Here is a 9,218-nt window from a genome sequence, read left to right as displayed (position 1 = left end):
ATACAAATAAAGTTTACACTTTTTTGTACAATTTTACAAAATGAAAACATGATAGAAGTGATGCACAATCCAAATATTATATTTGAAAGTGACATTTACCTTGATTTTTCTTTATTTTCTTGTCACTTATCACACTTATCTCATATTTCATCTCAAGCATTTCACTATCACTGTTGTCTCCTTGGTAAAAGTTCACTCTACTTTTATAACTTTACTAGTGGAAAAAAACTGTTTATTCAGATGGAAAATATGGCACAACTGAGGAACAGGCGTCATTTGTGAAAAAAACTGACATTAAAATAGCTTATTATTTGGAAATCTGTATGTAAAACACATTAGAAAAGTAGCAAAATAAATGATATCATGCTTCATTTTCACACAAATTATGTATAAATCATCTCTTTACATAAACTGTAGTATGGATGAGAATTACTCGATTCTCATTCCTCCACCCTTTTGTGTTCAAGACGTGACATTTTCTTTTCCACAATGAAACTACTATGGCTTTTTCACTCTAGAGTTTAGCGTAAAAGTGTGTTTAGACTGGCTTACAATGGAGCTCACTGAAAAACAAGCTACCATGACAAATTTTACTGTGTTGTTTTACGGCTGTTATGTGTTGCAGGAGCGAAATCCACTGTAAATAATACCATGGTGTGCAGTAATACAGGGATCACCTTACCATGTGTAAGGCAGATTTTATGATCTATTGTTTGATATTTAATGCCCACCCACCTCATAGCAGGACATTGGAATCTGGAGGGTCTGCACTTGCAGAACAACAATATTAAACAAAAGAGCTGTCATATTTAACACTGTTTCACTTTACATTTGGGATGCAAGTGAAAATTATTTGTTATGTATTTTAATCTTTATGGATAACAGCTAAATTTAATTGTTGTCACGCTGACACACATCACATGGACTTTGTTTTCAGTTTGCACCATCTTCTCTTAGTTAGTTTGTTGTCATGGTTAATTTGTGTAATTTCTGTTCAGCTGCACACACCTCATTATCTTCAGTATTTCAGTTCATGCCTTTCACCCCTTAGTTGTCGGGTATTGTTTGTGGCTATGCTTTGGTTGTGGATGCTGTTCTCTCTGTTTGGATCATATTGTGGATTTATTAAAGCCTGTTTGGAATTATCATTTTCATCATCATGCTTGTTTGATACAATCTTAGTATTGCGACATTTGTCTACTATATGGAAAAATATTTCACCCTCACACGAAATTCCTAATAGTGTGAGTTCCTGTTGAAATGGCTGGATTTCATCCATGAACAGACGCACATATGCTTTATTTTTGCAATCATTTACAGTGAATGATTTTAAAGATTGTCAAGTGTTTAGTTCGAGTTTGGAATATAAGACTGATATGACTGAACGTGTGATTGGGAATCAGAGAACTGCTTTAACAACTGAGAATAAATTGCTTCATTCTTAAATAAATAAACACAAGCTCTTGATGTTGTTAATTGTAAGCACTTTCTACAGGGTAAATGAGCAGATCCAATAAATGGATAAATTCTATAATGTTCAAGCCCATTTACATTAAGTAACAAAAAAGCAACGCATATAAAAAAAGCTGTAATGAGTTTGAGTGTAATGAGTGTTTTGCCTAGTATTATGTGAATATAAAAGAAAGTGGTTGCAGTAAATGCTTGTTTTTGTGCTGAACTGGCATCTGCAGAAAAACATTAAAAGAAATTGGTTTAGGGTCAGTAAGGTTTTTTTTAAAGTGTTTGAAAGAAGTTTCACCAAAGCTACATTTATTTATGACATATGAGTCCATAATACATAAAAATGCTTCCTCAAGTGAAAATGCACATATGCACAGACTCAGACAAAATTACTTTTTCACTGGAGAAAGCGATATTGTGGATAGAGTACTCATATTTTAGCCAGAAGCATTAGTTAAAATCACCTTAATGATGAATTTTTCTTATAAACACAGCTTTTCACTTCACAAGACATTAATTGATAGACAAGAGTTGTGCTGTGGATTATTGTGATGTTTTTATTAGCTGTTTGGACTCTCATTCTGACGGCACCCATTTGATGAAGAGGATTTGTTGGTGAGCACGTGATGTAATGCTAAATTTCAAAAATCCAAATCTGTTCCGATGGAGAAACAAACTTCTCACGAACTCTAGCCGGAGTTCCTGTGAGCTTCTCAAGAGGGCACTCCATTACAGACTCTTGCCTCTTTTCCCCGGACTACATTCCCCATAATCCTTTGCCTGGACTCATTATCTCTGATTGCATTCACATGTGTCTTGTTATCTCATCTGTCTCACCCTATTTAAAGCCTGGTTTGTTACTTCCACATTGCTGATTAGTGTATAGCCTGTTTCGTCTGTGTTCTCCGTGTTCCTTGCCTTGCCTTGCCTTGCCTGTTTTTGACCTTGGACTGTTTCCTTGTTTTTTGATCATATGCCCCCTGCCCTAACCATTGCCTGTTTATTGGATTACTCTTTTGTCTGCCCTGGATTATACCTGTTTGCTGATACTTAAACCTGCCTGTTTTGACCACTCTCTTGTAAATAAAGCTGCATTTGGATCCTCAACTCCGTCGTCACGACTCCTTACGTTACAAAACTCATCTACATCTTGGATGGCCTGAGGGTGAGTACATTTTCAGCAAATATTTATTTTGGGGTGAACTATTCCTATTTCCTTTGTGGAAACCATGATACATTTTTTTAGTAAATAGAAATTATAGAATAGAAAGAACAGCATTTTTTTAAATATAAATATTTTGTAACATTGTACTGTAAGTGTCTTTACTGTCACTTTAGATCAGTTTGACACGTTTTTAATCAAATAATTAATTTCCTTCAAAAAAATCTTACTGATCACAGACTTTAAAATGGTAGTGTACATGTTACGACTTGACAGAGTAAAGCAAACAATCCAGAACACTTCTGATATCAGATTTCAAAGCAAGAAAAGAGTGAAACAAAATAAATGTGCCTGATTGCTGTTCAGTGTGCTCAGCTTCTCTGCTTATATGACCTGTGTCCGCTGATCTTATCTGCGTGATACTTGATGCACTCAATAAGTGATATGTCAAGGACCAGTGAGAAATCGTGCCATAAGACTGTAATGGCCCTGAGGGGGTGTAAATTTCAGCATGATGAAAAGAGTCTGGGCTTATCGTGAGCTGCTGAGGTTGTAGTTAGAATCTCTTTGTAGAAATTGAATGATTTGAGAAGAAGGGCAGTAGGGGTGACAAACCCCTCCCTTTAATCAGCAATTATCCATATTCCTCCTGGAGGGGTCAAAGGTGACATATTCACCCATCCAAGGCCCAGCCAACACAGGCCTTGAGCACACAAGCTCCAAAATACCATCCACTTGTCCAGGGCCCATAAAGTTGGTCTGTTCAAACAGAATTGTTTGCAGATTTGAGCCAGTTCCAGTAGTTCTCGCCACCCACAGAGCTCTCACAATAAGCAGAAGGTGTTGGGAGCCACAGGGCAGGAGGAAGTGATGTAACCTGATCTACTGTTCGCCAGCATGCAGGCAGATTGATTTCAGCCTGCAGATGGACAAAGTGCTCAATCAATGAAAGGCCTTCCATCCAGCTGGCCGCCGCTTACCCCTCACCCCCAACAAGGACACTCTTCCTGGGGGCCATACGCCCCCTGCCTTTGCCTTAACACTGCTTGGAGGAGGGACACACACACACACAAACATGCAAACTTATTAGCATAGCCATAGGCTTTCCATCTATTGGCAACAGAACCAGCCTTATCTTCTGGTTCAGCCAAAGTTCTGCTTAACTTATTTCAGTCCTGTTGTGAACTTCGTAACCCTGATGGAATGAAAGTGATCTCAATATTGCTCAAAATGCTGCTCTGAAGGTGAATCTCGGTAGAAAAGAGTACCCTGTTGCAAGGACCCCAAAATAGGAACCCCTTTTTTAAATACGAATGCAGCTATATATTGTGTGTGTGTGTGTGTGGGTGTGTGTTCACGGTGTGTGTGTGTTCACTGCTGTGTGTGTGCACTTTGGATGGGTAAATGCAGAGCACTAATTCCGAGTATGGGTCACCATACTTGGCCACATGTCACGTCACTTTTTTTTTCTTTTCTAACATATTTCTTGTTCAGCAAATTTTCATTTAATAATTTCATTTATAACCATTTTTTTATATATAAAGTAGTTTTTTATATATACAGTAGTCTCATGGGACATTTAATTTGTTAAGTGAAATACGGTCTTTGTTTGTGAAGAAACAATCATCATACAAAGTGTAAATATCCAAATTATAGTTTTAAATGGTTGAACATACTGTAGGCCTCAACACTCGACACACAAACATGACAATCAACAAATGCATAAAGATGAGCTCTTTACACAACACAACAAATAACTAACAATAATGACAAAACAAAAGTTTAAATGAAGACAGCCAACAGCAAAACAATAATCCTATAACAGAAACTGCATAATTTAGTAAATCTGCAGTGTATGCTGGGAACTCACAAACCCTTAACATTTCAGCAATATGAAATTCCAAAACCGTTTGACTAGTTTGGACAACATTTCTGGAAATTCTGTTGGTCTGAGATGGGTTTTTATGTAGCTTCAAGAAAATTGCATTTCTTAGTATTTGAGGCTCAAAAGGTTTTGTAAACGGAATTTCTTTTTTTTGCAATACCATGTCCCATCTCCCAAATAGAGAGAAATTAAAGGCAGAAGACAGGATGATGACAGTAAGTGACAGTTGCAGATTTACCTGTCCCTCTCTAGTCAGCCAGAACTGATGAGCAAATCTAATCAGGGACAGTGAAATGGGCCACTGTGGTGAACTGATTCATGCTGGAGAGAGCCTGGATATTTACAGTCATATTTAGATGCACCTTTGCCCCTGCAACCCATTAAATCATAGTCTGTGACTCATAGCTTTGGAGTGATTTTAGGTTTATCTTGCACTCAGAATAGATAAACACAGAAGAATCATCGAGCATCAGCATCAAGGTAGAAGTTTTGAAGATAGGAGTATCACACCACTGTCATACGTGCTAATAATAATGCTCATAATGGATATCAACACCATACAGTGCTGTTTTCCACCAAGGTTTCTGACATCTGCCATATTTAGACTAGCAATCATCAATCAGCGATGTAGCATACTTGATAAGTGCTGAGAGTATGATGAAGATTTGCCTTTGAACTGCTCCATGAATAAAATACAGAAACATTAAAGCCCCAAAAGGGATAACTTCATTATGCCAAACACACATTTTTTGGCAGTTCTGTTTTACGAGCTTCAAGCCACTTTCTCTGAAATAAAGCTGCAATCCACCAAAAACTACATCATTTATTACCCTTAATAATGGCCATACATCCCCGAGCCTATTGGAAACATTAACGTCAACTGTAATCTCAGCACTCCTTCCCCCTATGTATAGCAATCTTCCACACATTATTTTTCGTTCTTTCCCTGCACTTCTTCTGAAAAACTAAAATACAGATAAATGATGTGTAGTAAAGCTTGCAGCGCGATTACCCGAAGGACTTGGTTGAGCTCCAGAGACAATTCTGATGAATTAGAGTGCAGTGAGAAAGACTGGATGGAGGGAGAGGAGCTGGAGCTAGAACTACACAGATATTCCTCTCAAGTGTTGATAATTCTGCATTTTCTGAAATTAAAATAAAAATGGTTTAGTTGCATTTTAATCCCTATGGGTTGTGATCTATATATTGATATGTGATCGGACGCTCTGTTTGTGGACTCTGGGCTCTGCCTCGGGAGCGTTTGGAGGAGCTTTAGGTATGTGCTCAAGGAGGTGCCAAGGCTGCCAGTCGGGCCAGTGCATTCACTCAGACCCATCAGGTCTGCGCCAGCAGCATTTGGCAAGAACTCATAGTCTGCTTACGAGTCCAAACTGAACCCTTCTTTCTGCCTTAGATAACTGATTCAGGCCTAGACTCTCTGGGTGCTGCACTATGAACTGTTTCTAAAAGGGATTTTAGATTTTAGCTTGCAGATCTCTCATGTATGTTTCAATTGTCCTCTTATTCAAGGAGTAAATCTTCAATTCAACCCATTTACTCAAGTTATTGTAATTTGCTAATTGGCTGTTTATTAGTACATATAAAGCACTTATTCTGCATGACCATATTCTACATCTATCTATCTTAACTTGAAATCAGGGCTAAATGGAAGTTGTATTCCTGGAATAACTATTACTATATAAAATATGTATTTAAATACATTTCTGTCATGACAACTCGGAGGGATTGGCATGGTAATGTACATGACGATGTTAATGTATTTGGTCTTGGCGGAATAGATCTGCTATGCTGCTGCTGCTGCGGCAGAGCAAGTACCGAGACTTGCTACTGCCAATACATCCACAACATGCTGCTGTAAGCATGTAAGAAATATTGCTGCTGCACATATAACATGCATGAAATAACCCCCATATAGCGTACATGACATAGCGTACAGGAGGAGCTGGGGAAGTGAGGGTTTCTGAAGCAAGCTGCAACTGCTACTGCAAGCACTAATCATATATTTGAATGTTGAGCAGCGAGCTCATTGGCTACCGATACAGGAGAGAACCAATCAGCTGTGCCATGTGATAATGATGTCATTAGGTCAGATTGAGTTAGACCTAACGGACTGCGCCATCTAGAGTTTCATGCCAGAACTCTGTATTTTAATATAATATTGGTAAATACTATATAAAATATCATCTTTAATTTACAGCACTGTTCAAAAGTTTGGGGTTTGTAAGATTTTTTTTAATGTTTTTGAAAGAAATCTCTTATGCTCACCAAGGCTGCATTTATTTGATCAAAAATACGGTAAAAACAGTAATATTGTGAAATATTATTACAATTTAAAACAACTGCTTTCTATTTGAATTTTACAATTTAATTTATTCCTGTGATGACAAAGCTGAACATTTTCTAATGCTGATTTTGCTGATATGTTTATTTAAATAAATAAACTTATTTTGAATAGTGCATGTGAATTGTATTAATAATAATACATTTAAATGCATAAATAATCACACAAATAATGGTTTAAACACTATTGTTTACCAAATGTTGGTAACAGGGTTGCAAAGAAAGGCAGACCTCATAACAATAAATGTAAAATAAAACTGATAATCTCCTGAGGCTGACATTTTATGAAGGTTAAGAACCTAATTTCAACTCTTGTCTCCAAATCAAAAATGCAGCGAGAGAGGTTTAGCATGCTTGAAACTGATTTGAGTTTAAGCATTGTGAGCTCAACTGTACAGACGCCCCTCAGGGTCAGCGAGGCTGGAGTGTGAACGTTGCATGTTACTCATTCATTACCAAGCGGAAAGTCTGAGCGCCTTAATATGAGCTGACAATATTGTATATAATATATTAATATATACTGAGTCATAGTGTGTGTGAGAGTGTGAGTGTGAGTGTGTGCATGTTCACTATAGTCCACTTAGAGAGCAGGTCAGAACTTGATCACCCTTTAATCCTATAAGCATTATAATGTCCTATAAGAATGGAGGTAAAGACGCATGATTGCTAGTGCCATCTGAGACCAAGAAGGTCCATAATACCTGTCCATTTGCATTCTGATTGGTCAGCGCTGGAGAAAGATGCTTTGTGTCCTCATGATGGTGTAGATACAGTTTCCACCAGCAGGGGTGAACTTGTTTGAGACAATATGAAGTATTGTTTCATATTACAATATGAAGGATCAGATACACATCTGAGTATATCATTACGTGTGCTGAGTGAAGTTAATGTGCTTTCCTGCAATCAGGAGCATTCAGGAAGTCTCGAGAGGTCCAGCCGAGCTGCAGAAACCGAGCACAGGAAGGGAGTGATTGATGAAGAGTGGTTTAACGTGGAGAGAGTCTAATAAACACTCATTCGCCACGGCACACTTCCTGCGCTTCAGAGAACTGTGTGGGCCGCTCCAAATAGACAGGAAAGCTGAGTGGACAACTTTTGAAGCTTTATCACCGATGTCAGTAAGAAGTGCCTAAGTAAGACGAAGCTAAAGCCATCATTCTCCTCTCTGAAGATCAGATTGGATTGACCAGCTTTGTTGTAATGGAATGACACTGAGTCAGTGAAATCTCGAAGAGATCAGCGCACTTTCCCAGCTCACGGTGGTCTGTAGATCACAGGCACTTGTGTAGCTCAGCAAAGACAGGTGCTGCTAGTGATAGCTCAGGACTCTGCATCTGCTGCTGACAGAAAGACTCTTCTGCTCGGCAGTAAACCTGCAGCAGGCTCGGAGGCCAGCGGACTCATTCCGCTCCACTAGCAGGATATGAATAGGGCAGGAAGTCGTAATCCTATCACAAAATTACTTGACTAGAATCTGAACTGTGAACTCAACAGTGCTGACAGAGCACTTAGAGAGGGTTTAATGACAAATGGAGGGCTAAGAGAGTCATGGAGAGTGACATGAATGGAATGGTAAGGTAGTGCTGTGCTTAACTATTTGCTAACTAAACAGTATAACAGTTTATTCATAACAGTTTTTTTACTCTATCTACGTTTAGCTTAAAGCACAAGTCAAATATGGACAATTGTATGTAATGGGTGTTTCTTAATTAAAGGGGTCATATGATGCGATTTCAATTTTTCCTTTCTCTTTGGAGTGTTACAAGCTCTTGGTGCATAAAGAAGATCTGTAAAGTTGCAAAGACTAAAAGTCTCAAATCCAAAGAGATATTCTTTATAAAACATGTGGTTGCCACAAGCCCATTCCTCACTCTAGCCGCCGGCCTCCGCTCACTCAAGATCGCCGTGTGTGACGCTGTGTTTCGTTGTGAAAGCGAAACTACTTTGTTTGGTCTTCCAAAAGAGGACACGACTAGAAATCAGTGGTTAAGTTGTATTTACAACACTGTTCCAGAACAGTTCAACCCAAATATTCAGATGTGTGCAGCGCATTTTATGGAGGACTGTTTCCTGATCCTGGAAGAGTAGACTACAATGCTGGCTGTTCTGACTCACAGACTGTAAGTACGTTTTTTATATATAAAGAATTTGCCACTGACGATTCAAACGCGAGTTTTAAGCGGTGTAGAGTAGCGCTTGTTGTGTTTGTCATTTCTCCGATCAGAAATGCAGACATGGTTTTATGTTTACGCGGCGTGATGCAATAAATGTATAAGTCATTATAATCCGTAATTATGTCCCCACTGGATGCAACAAATGACTCGTTTATAATGGGTTTTAATGTTTTTG

The 9,218-nt window shown here is 38.4% G+C and overlaps 1 long non-coding RNA gene across 1 annotated transcript in view; it reads left to right on the top strand.

Moving 5' to 3' along the window:
- Positions 1-2,526: 2,526 nt before the first annotated feature.
- LOC107661121 (uncharacterized) overlaps positions 2,527-9,218 on the top strand; it is a 20,135-nt gene continuing 13,443 nt past the window's right edge. The window contains exon 1 of the long non-coding RNA XR_001631080.1: positions 2,527-2,626. This is a non-coding gene — a long non-coding RNA (uncharacterized LOC107661121). The remainder of the gene's footprint in view (positions 2,627-9,218) is intronic.

This window comes from Sinocyclocheilus anshuiensis, unplaced genomic scaffold, assembly GCF_001515605.1.
Source record: "Sinocyclocheilus anshuiensis isolate Anshui unplaced genomic scaffold, SAMN03320099.WGS_v1.1 scaffold583, whole genome shotgun sequence".
NCBI lineage: Eukaryota > Metazoa > Chordata > Actinopteri > Cypriniformes > Cyprinidae > Sinocyclocheilus > Sinocyclocheilus anshuiensis.
Note: the sequence above shows the minus strand (reverse complement) of the source record. Positions and strands in the feature narration are given on the sequence as shown.